The following is a 14,458-nucleotide window of genomic DNA, read 5'->3' on the forward strand; positions in this document are numbered from 1 at the left end:
GCTTCTTCTGAGTTCTGCCATTGAGCTTTCGGTGGGAAAGCTTTCCCTAAAAACACACTTTATTGGCTCTAATTAAGAATGCATCCAGTAGTGTTCTCTCAGGCTTTGGATGCCTGCTGGCTTAATTTTTAAGCTTCTCCATTCTCAATAAAAGTGCTGAATTGAATTTAAAAGTCTATTCCTACAGAATTACCCCTTAGTGTGCACAGCACTCACACTTATGCAGAAAAGATTAAAATACTATTTACTACACAGAGCAGACATTGTTTTTTTGAAAATGAATGGAAAATGAGTCTATAGTTCAGCAATAATTTTGAAATGAAAGGTTGTTTCAAACATACAGTTTTTGCTTTTTGGTTTACTTTTACCCCAAACCAAGACAGAAGTTATTCATGGAGCCGCAGAATATAATAAAGTATCTGTTTAAAGTCAGCAAACAGATTCATATCCTTCATTTTCAAAGGCTGGAAAAGTTCTAGTTATTTCTTTATAACCAAGGTATACATGACTAACTTTAGGATTTTCTCATAAGGAAAACCCAGTTACATTCTCTTTGATTAGACATCATGGGTATGTTTTCCTTTCATTAATGAAGAGACAACAATCTTTGGTACTCTGAGTAACTTGTCCTAAATGGACTGTTTTTCTTCTTCTTTTTAGGAAAAGATTCAACATCATACTGACTGATCATATTCTCCCTACAACACAAGCATAAATTTGTACACCACATTGCTTAATTACTCTTCACACACATACTGTATCCTACTATGATTTTGTGCCACACCATGTATTTTTTTTTAATTTTATTTTATTTTTAAACTTTACATAATTGTATTAGTTTTGCTAAATATCAAAATGAATCCACCACAGGCATACATGTGTTCCCCATCCTGAACCCTCCTCCCTCCTCCCTCCCCACACCATCCCTCTGGGTCGTCCCAGTGCACCAGCCCCAAGCATCCAGTATCGCGCATCGAACCTGGACTGGCAACTCGTTTCTTACATGATATTCTACATGTTTCAATGTCACCCTCCCAAATCTCCCCACCCTCTCCCTCTCCCACAGAGTCCATAAGACTGTTCTATACATCAATGTCTCTTTTGCTGTCTCGTACACCAGGTTATTGTTACCATCTTTCTAAATTCCATATATATGCGTTAGTATACTGTATTTATGTTTTTCCTTCTGGCTTACTTCACTCTGTATAATAGGCTCGTTTCATCCATCTCATTAGAACTGATTCAAATGTATTCTTTTTAATGGCTGAGTAATATTCCATTGTGTATATGTACCACTGCTTTCTTTATCCATTCATCTGCTGATGGACATCTAGGTTGCTTCCATGTCCTGGCTATTATAAACAGTGCTGCGATGAACTTTGGGGTACATGTGTCTCTTTCCCTTCTGGTTTCCTCGGTGTGTATGCCCAGCAGTGGGATTGCTGGATCATAAGGCAGTTCTATTTCCAGTTTTTTAAGGAATCTCCACACTGTTCTCCATAGTGGCTGTACTAGTTTGCATTCCCACCAACAGTGTAAGAGGGTTCCCTTTTCTCCACACCCTCTCCAGCATTTATTATTTGTAGACTTTTGGATCGCAGCCATTCTGACTGGTGTGAAATGGTACCTCATAGTGGTTTTGATTTGCATTTCTCTGATAATGAGTGATGTTGAGCATCTTTTCATGTGTTTGTTAGCCATCTGTATGTCTTCTTTGGAGAAATGTCTATTTAGATCTTTGGCCCATTTTTTGATTGGGTCATTTATTTTTCTGGAGTTGAGCTGGAGGAGTTGCTTGTATATTTTTGAGATTAGTTGTTTGTCAGTTGCTTCATTTGCTATTATTTTCTCCCATTCTGAAGGCTGTCTTTTCACCTTGCTAATAGTTTCCTTTGATGTGCAGAAGCTTTTAAGGTTAATTAGGTCCCATTTGTTTATTTTTGCTTTTGTTTCCAATATTCTGGGAGGTGGGTCATAGAGGATCCTGCTGTGATGTATGTCAGAGAGTGTTTTGCCTATGTTCTCCTCTAGGAGTTTTATAGTTTCTGGTCTTACGTTTAGATCTTTAATCCATTTTGAATTTATTTTTGTGTATGGTGTTAGAAATTGGTCTAGTTTCATTCTTTTACAAGTGGTTGACCAGATTTCCCAGCACCACTTGTTAAAGAGATTGTCTTTAATCCATTGTATATTCTTGCCTCCTTTGTCAAAGATAAGGTGTCCATATGTGGGTGGATTTATCTCTGGGCTTTCTGTTTTGTTCCATTGATCTATATTTCTGTCTTTGTGCCAGTACCATACTGTCTTGATAACTGTGGCTTTGTAGTACAGCCTGAAGTCAGGTAGGTTGATTCCTCCAGTTCCATTCTTCTTTCTCAAGATCGCTTTGGCTATTCGAGGTTTTTTGTATTTCCATACAAATTGTGAAATTATTTGTTCTAGCTCTGTGAAGAATACTGTTGGTAGCTTGATAGGGATTGCGTTGAATCTATAAATTGCTTTGGGTAGTATACTCATTTTCACTACATTGATTCTTCCAATCCATGAACATGGTATATTTCTCCATCTATTAGTGTCCTCTTTGATTTCTTTCACCAGTGTTTTATAGTTTTCTATATATAGGTCTTTAGTTTCTTTAGGTAGATATATTCCTAAGTATTTTATTCTTTCCGTTGCAATGGTGAATGGAATTGTTTCCTTAATTTCTCTCTCTGTTTTCTCATTATTAGTGTATAGGAACGCAAGGGATTTCTGTGTGTTGATTTTATATCCTGCAACTTTACTATAGTCATTGATTATTTCTAGTAATTTTCTGGTGGAATCTTTAGGGTTTTCTATGTAGAGGATCATGTCATCTGCAAATACTGAGAGTTTTACTTCTTCTTTTCCAATTTGGATTCCTTTTATTTCTTTTTCTGCTCTGATTGCTGTGGCCAAAACTTCCAAAACTATGTTGAATAGTAATGGTGAAAGTGGGCACCCTTGTCTTGTTCCTGACTTTAGAGGAAATGCTTTCAATTTTTCACCATTGAGGATAATATTTGCTGTGGGTTTGTCATATATAGCTTTTATTATGTTGAGGTATGTTCCTTCTATTCCTGCTTTCTGGAGAGTTTTTATCATAAACGGATGTTGAATTTTGTCAAAGGCTTTCTCTGCATCTATTGAGATAATCATATGGTTTTTATTTTTCAATTTGTTAATGTGGTGTATTACATTGATTGATTTGCGGATATTGAAGAATCCTTACATCCCTGGGATAAAGCCCACTTGATCATGGTGTATGATCTTTTTAATGTGTTGTTGGATTCTGATTGCTAGAATTTTGTTAAGGATTTTTGCATCTATGTTCATCAGTGATATTGGCCAGTAGTTTTCTTTTTTTGTGGCATCTTTGTCAGGTTTTGGTATTAGGGTGATGGTGGCCTCATAGAATGAGTTTGGAAGTTTACCTTCCTCTGCAATTTTCTGGAAGAGTTTGAGCAGGATAGGTGTTAGCTCTTCTCTAAATTTTTGGTAGAATTCAGCTGTGAAGCCGTCTGGACCGGGGCTTTTGTTTGCTGGAAGATTTTTGATTACAGTTTCAATTTCCATGCTTGTGATGGGTCTGTTAAGATTTTCTATTTCTTCCTGGTCGAGTTTTGGAAAGTTGTACTTTTCTAAGAATTTGTCCATTTCTTCCACATTGTCCATTTTATTGGCATATAATTGTTGATAGTAGTCTCTTATGATCCTTTGTATTTCTGTGTTGTCTGTTGTGATCTCTCCATTTTCGTTTCTAATTTTGTTGATTTGATTTTTCTCCCTTTGTTTCTTGATGAGTCTGGCTAATGGTTTGTCAATTTTATTTATCCTTTCCAAGAACCAGCTTTTGGTTTTGTTGATTTTTGCTATGGTCTCTTTTGTTTCTTTTGCATTTATTTCTGCTCTAATTTTTAAGATTTCTTTCCTTCTACTAACCCTGGGGTTCTTCATTTCTTCCTTTTCTAGTTGCTTTAGGTGTAGAGTTAGGTTATTTATTTGACTTTTTTCTTGTTTCTTGAGGTGTGCCTGTATTGCTATGAACTTTCCCCTTAGGACTGCTTTTACCGTGTCCCACAGGTTTTGGGTTGTTGTGTTTTCATTTTCATTCGTTTCTATGCAAATTTTGATTTCTTTTTTGATTTCTTCTGTGATTTGTTGGTTATTCAGCAGCGTGTTGTTCAGCCTCCATATGTTGGAATTTTTAATAGTTTTTCTCCTGTAATTGAGATCTAATCTTACTGCATTGTGGTCAGAAAAAAATGCTTGGGATGATTTCTATTTTTTTGAATTTACCAAGGCTAGCTTTATGGCCCAGGATGTGATCTATCCTGGAGAAGGTTCCATGTGCGCTTGAGAAAAACGTGAAATTCATTGTTTTGGGATGAAATGTCCTATAGATATCAATTAGGTCTAACTGGTCTATTGTATCGTTTAAAGTTTGTGTTTCCTTGTTAATTTTCTGTTTAGTTGATCTATCCATAGGTGTAAGGGGGGTATTAAAGTCTCCCACTATTATTGTGTTATTGTTAATTTCTCCTTTCATACTTGTTAGCATTTGTCTTACGTACTGTGGTGCTCCCGTGTTGGGTGCATATATATTTATAATTGTTATATCTTCTTCTTTTTTTTTTTTTAATTTTATTTTATTTTTAAACTTTACATAATTGTATTAGTTTTGCCAAACATCAAAATGAATCCACCACAGGTATACATGTGTTCCCCATCCTGAACCCTCCTCCCTCCTCCCTCCCCATACCATCCCTCTGGGTCGTCCCAGTGCACTCTTGGATTGATCCTTTGATCATTATGTAGTGACCTTCTTTGTCTCTTTTCACAGCCTTTGTTTTAAAGTCTATTTTATCTGATATGAGTATTGCTACTCCTGCTTTCTTTTGGTCCCTATTTGCATGGAAAATCTTTTTCCAGCCCTTCACTTTCAGTCTGTATGTGTCCCCTGTTTTGAGGTGGGTCTCTTGTAGACAACATATGTAGGGGTCTTGTTTTTGTATCCATTCAGCCAGTCTTTGTCTTTTGGTTGGGGCATTCAACCCATTTACGTTTAAGGTAATTACTGATAAGTATGATCCCGTTGCCATTTACTTTATTGTTTGGGGTTCGAGTTTATACACTGTTTTTGTGTTTCCTGTCTAGAGAATATCCTTTAGTATTTGTTGGAGAGCTGGTTTGGTGGTGCAGAATTCTCTCAGCTTTTGCTTGTCTGAAAAGCTTTTGATTTCTCCTTCATACTTGAATGACATCCTTGCTGGGTACAATAATCTGGGCTGTAGGTTATTTTCTTTCATCATTTTAAGTATGTCTTGCCATTCCCTCCTGGCTTGAAGAGTTTCTATTGAAAGATCAGCTGTTATCCTTATGGGAATTCCCTTGTGTGTTATTTGTTGTTTTTCCCTTGCTGCTTTTAATATTTGTTCTTTGTGTTTGATCTTTGTTAATTTGATTAATATGTGTCTTGGGGTGTTTCTCCTTGGATTTCTCCTGTTTGGGAGTCTCTGGGTTTCTTGGACTTGGGTGTATATTTCCTTCCCCATTTTAGGGAAGTTTTCCACTATTATCTCCTCAAGTATTTTCTCATGGTCTTTCTTTTTGTCTTCTTCTTCTGGAACCCCTATGATTCGAATGTTGTAGCGTTTAATATTGTCCTGGAGGTCTCTGAGATTGTCCTCATTTCTTTTAATTAGTTTTTCTTTTATCCTCTCTGATTCATTTATTTCTACCATTCTATCTTCTAATTCACTAATCCTATCTTCTGCCTCTGTTATTCTACTATTTGTTGCCTCCAGAGTGTTTTTAATTTCATTTATTGCATTATTCATTATATATTGACTCTTTTTCATTTCTTCTAGGTCCTTGTTAAACCTTTCTTGCATCTTCTCAGTCCTTGTCTCCAGGCTATTTATCTGTGATTCCGTTTTAGTTTCAAGATTTTGGATCAATTTCACTATCATTATTCGGAATTCTTTATCAGGTAGATTCCCTATCTCTTCCTCTTTTGTTTGGTTTGGTGGGCATTTATCCTGTTCCTTTATCTGCTGAGTATTCCTCTGTCTCTTCATCTTGTTTAAATTGCTGAGTTTGGGGTGTCCTTTATGTATTCTGGCAGTTTGTGGAGTTGTCTTTATTGTGGCGTTTCCTCACTGTGTGTGGGTTTGTACAGGTGGCTTGTCAAGGTTTCCTGGTTAGGGAAGCTTGTGTCGGTGTTCTGGTGGGTGGAGCTGTATTTCTTCTGCCTCCTTTCGAAGAGTTGGGTTGCTTTTCTGGGTGCCTGATGTCCTCTGCTGGCATTCAGAAGTTGTTTTGTGGAATTTACTCAACGTTTAAATGCTCTTTTGATGAATTTGTGGGGGAGAAAGTGTTCTCCCCGTCCTACTCCTCCGCCATCTTGGCACCTCCCCCCTGTGCCACACCATGTTAAGTTCAGTTCAGTCGCTCAGTCGTGTCCGACTCTTTGTGACCCCATGAATCGCAGCACGCCAGGTCTCCCTGTCCATCACCAACTCCCAGAGTTCACCCAAACTCATGTCCATCGAGTCAGTGATGCCATCCAGCCATCTCATCCTCTGTCGTCCCCTTCTCCTCCTGCCCCCAATCCCTCCCAGCATCAGAGTCTTTTCCAATGATTCAACTCTTCGCATGAGGTGGCCAAAGTACTGGGGATATAAGGAGCCAACAGCCCAATGGAAGTTAAATGATAGATAAAATGTGTTGACAAAAGAATGAGGCAAATCCCATGAAGAGGTGAAAATCATGTATAGTGAGACACAAATGATCCAACAACCAACTCTGCCTGAGAGAATCATATTAGACGTGGAGGAGTTATTTCTTGCCAGAGGTCTGCAAGGCGAACTGAAGGCTGAGCGGTATAGTGGTGGGAAGATCTGTCAGGCTTTAGAGACTGTATGTAGATAGAGGTGCAGACATATGAAAAGGAAGAAACAATGGAAAGTTCAATGCAAGTTTTTATTAAATGTAATACTCTTCTCTATCAATTAAACTGAAATATCCAGAGTGATTATGGCCATCCCCAAAGGCATACGATGTGATCTTATTTCCATAAAATCTGTCTATGATGTTGAGAATGAGCAGCAGTGAGGAAAAATTAGAAAGGAAAAACCACTGAGGAAATCATTGCAATCATAGGAGAGAAGTGATGGTGAGCATTAACAGGATGCTATTAGTGGTGATGGCTAAAAGATATCATATTCAGGATATGATCTGGAGCTAGAGCTAATGGGATTTATTGACAAAGCAAAGGGATATAGTTTGTGAAGGAGAGAGAGGAATTAAACATGCCCCATGGCTGCTGGTCTTAGCAACTGGGGGAGTATGTGCCATACCTGAAATGAAGAAAGAATGCAGGAGTGTATATATGCATGTACATATGCACATGCTAAGATAAAAGAAAACCAATGGTGCTATTTGGCTGTGGTTAGTTTCATATGCACTTGGTGAACTGTCATTAAGCAGCTGTATGTAGGAATGTAGTGATCAGTGAAGAATCTACATGAAATCAGCTAAGGGGTTGGTGTAAATAGAGAAATACGAGGGCCTGAACCCCAAGGCATGCTAACATTCAAAGTTCAAAAAATGAAGGAGGATTTATAGTCATTCCTTCAGTATTTGTTGGGAACTGGTTTCAGGATTTCCATAGATTCACTGGAAAAGGCCCTGATGCTGGGAAAGATTGAAGGCGGGAGGCGTAAGGGACGACAGAGGATGAGATGGTTGGATGGCATCACTGACTTGACGGACATGAGTTTGAGCAAGCTCCGGGAGCTGGTGACGGACAGGGAAGCCCGGTGTGCTGCAGTCCATAGGGTGACAGAGTCGGACATGACTGAGCAACTGAACTGAACTGAACTGATAGATACCAAAATCTGAGAATGCTCAAGTCCCTTATATAAAATGGCATAGTATTTGCAAATAACCTGTACACATCCTCACGTATATTTTAAAACAGTGGTCCCCAACCAGGGACCAATTTCATGGAAGACAATTTTCCCACAGACCTGGGGAGGGGGATGGTTTCAGGATGCCTATGTATTTTATGTATTATGTATTTTTATGTATTATGTATTTTATTTCTAATTTAAAGCCATCACCGATCTGAGGGCAGGTACTAGTCTGCGGCCTGGAGGCTGGGGACCCCTGCTTTAAAGCATCTCTAGATTACTTATCATATAAATGCTCTGTAAAAACACAAATACAGTGTTAATGCTATGCAAATAGTTTGCTGGAAAATTCAAGTTTTCCATTCTGGAACTTTCTGGAATTAAAAATATATATATTTAGATCTGTGATTGGTTGAATATTTGAATGTGGAGGCCAGTGACACAGAGGGCCAACTATGTACACAGTGGAATACTATTCAGCTATAAACAAGGAGAAAATCCTGCCATTTGCAAAAACATGGATGAATCTTGAGGGCATTATGCTACATGAAATAAGTCAGACAAAGGAAGGCAAACACTGCATGATCTCACTTATACGTGGAATGTAAAAAAGTCAAATTCAAAGAAATAGATTGGCAATTGCCAGGAGCTCCAGGGTGGAAGAAATTGGGAGAACTTGGTCAGGAAATACAAACTTTCATTTATAAGATGAATAAATTCTGGGAATCTAATACCCAGCACCATGAATGTAGTCAACAATACTGTATCATACACTTCCCCTTTGCTAAGACAGCAGATCTAAAATATACTCACACACACCAAAAAAACGGTAACTGCATAAAGTGATGAATGTGTTCATTAACCTTACTGTGGTAATCATTTTGCAATATACATGTACATCACATCATCATGTTGTACACCTTAAACTTAAGATGAATATTATTTTTCTCAATGTTATTTTTCAATTATATCTCAGTAAAGCCAGGGAGAGGAAATGGAGGAGAAGCCACCAAAAGTGAAGGAGCGGGGGCAGCAGTGAGTATGGTGATTCTGAACCTAAGTGAAGGAAATGGTGAAAAGATAAGGGCATAGAAAACTATGTGAAACGTTCAGAGACGTGAGGACATCAAGGTATAAATGAGGCATTTTGCTTTAAAGGAGAGGATTAGATGGGGTGACAACTAGGGCAAATGTTAAGTCAAGACAGGGGCTTTATTTTAGAATGAAAAATAATTATTTATTATTATTTATTATGTAATTAAAATAAGAAATTTACCAGCTGATAAGAATAATCCAGTGGTAAGTGGGCACAGTTTGAATGCAGAAGAGATAATTTTAAGAGTCATGTCCCTGAGTAGACAGGGGAAGGATCCAGTGCCAAGTAGAGAGGTTGACCCTAGCTCGAACCAGGAATAATTCATCCACCTGATCAGCCAGAAAACTGGATAGATCAGCCAGTTTAAAAAAAAAAAAAAAGGTAAAAACAGAGGTAGTGGTAAAAAGGAAGACAGCACTAAATCTTCTATGAATGAGGAGAGTGACCTTGGATTGAGACATGATAGTAACAAGGAAGTGAGTATGGAGTATCATTTGACGGTGTCTTTAAAGGAGGAGTACCCAACCTCCTGAGCCATGAATCACTACTGGCCCATGACCTGTTAGGAACCAGGCTGCACAACAGGAGGTGAGCAGTGGGTAACTAAGCGAAGCTTCATCTGTATTTAGAGCCGCTCCCCATGGGGAGCCGGGAAAAGCTGTCTCCCATGAAACCAGTCCATGGTGCTAAAAAGGTTGGGAACCACTGCTTTAAAGGAGATACTACACTGAGAAAGGAAGGAGGGAGAATGTATTTTAGAGAGAAATAATAAGTAAGCAGTTAGTCCACTCCACTCTCCTCCATAACCAGGATATATTCTTATGAGACAAAAAATAATCACCACTTGAGAAGGAAGCACTGTCTTTGGGGTAAGTCAGGTTCCGTGAGAATAAGGGGAAGACAACATTCTTCAAAGAGTTGAGGATATGGGCAGTTTTGCTCATGACACTGAGAGGTCAAGAGAGCAGGTGGAAAGGTTTGGGTGGACAGGGAGTGGTGTCAGAATCTCATTAAGATATTTAGAATGCCATACAAGGGAACCTCCCAGGTGGCCCAGTGGTTAAAAATTCACCTTGCAATGCAGGAGACGCAGATTCGACCCCTGGTCAGAAAACTAAGATCCCATATGTGGTAGGGCAGCTAAGCCCACACGCCACAACTACTGAGCCCACACGCCACAAGTAGAAAAGCCCACATGCCACAACAAGAGATCCCGGGGGCTGCAACTAAGACCCAACACAGTCAGATGTATAACACTGCATGACACTCCTTATATGTGGAATCCAAACAGAAATGATACAGATGAACTTACTTACAAAACAGAAAGAGATTCAGGGAACAGCAGTGTCAGAGGGGAAAGGATAGTTAGGGATTTTGAGATGAATATGTACACACTGCTCTATTTAAAATAGATAACCAACAAAGACCTACTGTATAGCACAGGGAACTCTGCTCAATGTTATGTGGCAGCCTGGATGCCAGAGGAGTTTGAGGGAAAATGGATACATGAATATGTATGGCTGAGTTCCTTCTCTGTTAACCTCAAACTGTTACAATACTGTTAATTGACTATACCCCAAGACAAAATGTAAAGTTTAAAAATAATAATAAATAAGTAAAAAAGAATGCCATATGGGTGTTACATGTGGACAACAGAGGATGTGATATATACACATGCATGCTTACACACACAATGGAGCATTACTCAGCTATAAGAAAGAATGAAATTTTTGCCATTTGTTACAACATGGATGAACTTGGAAGGTATCATGCTTAGGGAAATAAGACAGAGAAGACAAATACTGTACGATATCATGCACACATATAATCTAAAAAAATAAAACAAACTATAGAGAATATAACAGAAAAAAAAAAACAGACTCACAGATATAGAGAGCAAACTAGTGGTTACCTATGGAAAGACGGAAGAGGGGAGGGTTAATATAGGGGCACAGCATTAAGAGTTACAAACTACTATGTAAAAAATAAACAAGCTACAAGGATATATTGTACAATGCAGGAAGTACAGCCAATATTTTATAATAACTGTAAATGGAATGTAACTTTTAAAAACTGTGAATCACTATATTATGTACCTGAAACTCACATAACATTAAACATCTGTTGTACTATACCTCAAAGAAAAAACAATAGGTTTCCTGAAGCCTAGGCTTTTGACTGTGTATGAGGCAAACAGGACTATAAAGCATAATATGATCAGGTCTGATAGAATGTGGATTCTAATGAGAGGGTTCTTTTCAGAATCCATCTCACAGTTGGTAAAGGAGTGGATGGTGTCATGGATGGCAGCATGGGGTGCCAGCTGCTCTGATCCCCCTGCTCAAGGGAACCTTATTTTAACTCACAACCACCAGCTGCCCCGTCTTAGTGACCCACCGCAGTGTTCACCCCAAGACCACACTTTTGCTGGGTTCCTCCCAGCCAGACCAAGCAAGGGGGAAGTGCTAGAGAAAAGACCATTCCTGTCAACTGCAGGACTTCTCTTTGTCTAAGTCCCCACACTGCCCTTGTCAAGACCATCTCAGGGCCACCCTACAGTCTGAGGCTCTCCCTACCAATCTCCTTCCATCCCCCTCCTTTTCCTACAGATATCAAAACTGTTTCTAGGTCTGAGGTTTTCCTTGCCTGTGTCTGCCTATTCTCCCATCATCTCCCGTGGACATCTTCCACAATAAATCTCTCACACTTGCAACTCTGCCCTGGAGTCTGCTTCCAGGAGGACATGAGCTGACACACTTCAGGAGAGGTGAGGAGGCTACGGAGCTGAGGCAAAGCGTGCTGGATTTTACTAGGAAGTCACAGAGCTCTGAAGGCCTCCTGAATGTTATTGACATCTGATGATCAGGGATGAAGTGGTTCACTGGAAATAATGGAACCCCATGAATTTTCCTTACATCCTGCTATAAGTGGCACTAGCAGTCAGGATAATGGAAAAGCTTTTCTATCAATATGTACTTTATTGGCCTCCTTAGGTGGTAAAGAATCCAACTGCCAATACAGGAGATGCAAAAGATGTGGGTTTGATCCCTGGGTCGGGAAGACCCCCTGGAGTAGGAAATGGCAAACCACTCCAGTATTCTTGCCTGGGAAATCCCATGGACAGAGGAGCCTGGCGGGCTACAAGTCCATGGGGTCACAAAGAGTCAAACACAAGTGAGCACAGCACATGTACTTTATTATCCTCCTTGTATGCCAAGTTGGGAATGCTACAAAATAGCGAGCAAGACCGTCAAAGAACTGTATTGAGGGCTTGCTCTGTAGCAAGCTCTGGACTAGAGCCCCCATTCATTCAGAGCGTTTACTGAATACCCAGGTTCACAGGGCACCACCTCAAGTCAAAACATGGGTTAACACTTGTTTTTTTAAAAATCATTTACATCCTGCCTTGCTTAGGCAGCACTGTGTCTGTCCTAAAGCAAACGCATCCACAGGCTGCCATGTAATATAAATTCTCCTTGCTATCTTGCTGACTGGATGCTTCCTGCTTCTCCCAGCTGCATCTCAATTTTCCTCCTTAAATAGAGCAAACAAAGGCTCTCTTTCTTGCCGTTGCATGTTGTGAACGCTTCAGAAATGACAACATACCTCCAGGAGATTGGAACACTTGAAAATCAGTGCCTTCATAAAAGGAGCTTCTTGTGTTGTCCACTTCAGGGGTTCCTGCCTGACAGGTATTAGTGCTGCTTTCCCAGTAGACAGCCCAGCCTGAGTGAAGGCAAAACAATGTTAGCCCCCAGCTCAAGAGGAAACAGAGCTGTGGGCTTTGGGTTCCTTTGGACTCCTGGGTTACTTATTTGTCTGGTTTCTGTGCTTTTCTGGGATGGCGACTATTTAAAACCTCAAACCTCTATACTTTTTTATTCCTCCCCTGAGTGAAAGGCTTACAAAATATATCTTTGCATCATAAACACATTTTAGAAGTTAACCCAGAGTTCCCTGGGCCCAGCTAAATGCTAACTAAATGTGTTAAAATCAACAGTTTGATGTTGCCCAAAGAGACAGCTGGGGAGTGGCGGGGGCGGGAGACGTAAGGGAGTGACTTACAGGTGGAGAAGCCAGCAGAAAATGATACTACCTGAGACCAAGCAAACAACAGGGGCTTCCCTGGTGGCTCAGAGGTAAAGAATCTGCCTGCAGTATAGGAGACCCAGGTTTGATCCCTGGGTCAGGAAGATCCCCTGGAGAAGGGAAAGGCTACCCACTCCAGTATTCTGGCCTGGAGAATTCCATGGACAGAGGAGCCTGGCAGGCTACAGTGCATGGGGTGGTAAAGAGTAGGACGTGACCAAGAGACTAACACTTCATGGGAAACCAGCCCAACCAGGTCACGGAACTGGTGTGGTGATACAGCTCTCAGTTCAGTTCAGTCGCTCAGTCGTGTCCGACTCTTTGTGACCCCATGAATCGCAGCACACCAGGCCTCCCTGTCCATGACCAACTCCCGAAGTTTATCCAAACTCATGTTCATTGAGTCAGTGATGCCATCCAAACATCTCAACCTCGGTCATCCCCCTTCTCCTCCTGCCCCTAATCCCTCCCAGCATCTGGGTCTTTTCCAATGAGGACACAGCTCTAGGTAGCTAAAATTAAAAATGATTACCCAGAATTGTTTAATTAGACCATTTCATTTCCTGAAATTAAATATAAAATCCACTAAGTGCTTACTATTCTAGCTCCTGTACATGTACATGTAGTGTTATTCAAAAGTTTAATAAACTCCCTCCTAAGCACTTAGCAGTCATCTACTCCATGCTTTAGCCATCATGTGGCAAGAGCTGGGGAGTCCTTAATGCCCTTTAACCTAGATGTGCCATTCCTGGGAAGAGAGCACAAGAAAAGAGCATATGAATGAGGCACGTATTCACATTGCAATAACTCTAATAACAAAAGACTTTCAGACAATGGAAATTGTTTTAGAAATTAATCAATACAAACAAAAGAAAATATTATAAAGAATATTTGCATTGAGAAACTAAATCAGTCTTTTCCTGTTGTCTATTGCAATTCAATAGACTGTAAGTTAACACGAAGAAAAAATGCTAATTTCACACACTATATAAAATAGATAACTAATAAAAACCTACTGTATAGCACAGGGAACTCTATTCAATAGTCTGTAATAACCTATATGGGGCTAGAATCTAAAAAAAGAGTGGATATATGTATATTAATAACCAACTCACTTTGCTGTACAGCAGAAATATAACATTGTAAATCAACTACATTCCAATAAAAATTAATTTAAAAAATCACTTTGGCAGTGGTATGCTGAAGCCAGCTCACAAGCTCATAAGAGCCAACTGTTAACATTTCAGGAATTTTATGAGCTGATAATTATATATAACCACCTCTGAAATTTAAATTATATAAGCTTGTAACAAAATAAACTATATAATAAAGATTCATG

The sequence above is a fragment of the Bos javanicus genome, chromosome 8, assembly GCF_032452875.1.
Source record: "Bos javanicus breed banteng chromosome 8, ARS-OSU_banteng_1.0, whole genome shotgun sequence".
Classification (NCBI taxonomy): domain Eukaryota; kingdom Metazoa; phylum Chordata; class Mammalia; order Artiodactyla; family Bovidae; genus Bos; species Bos javanicus.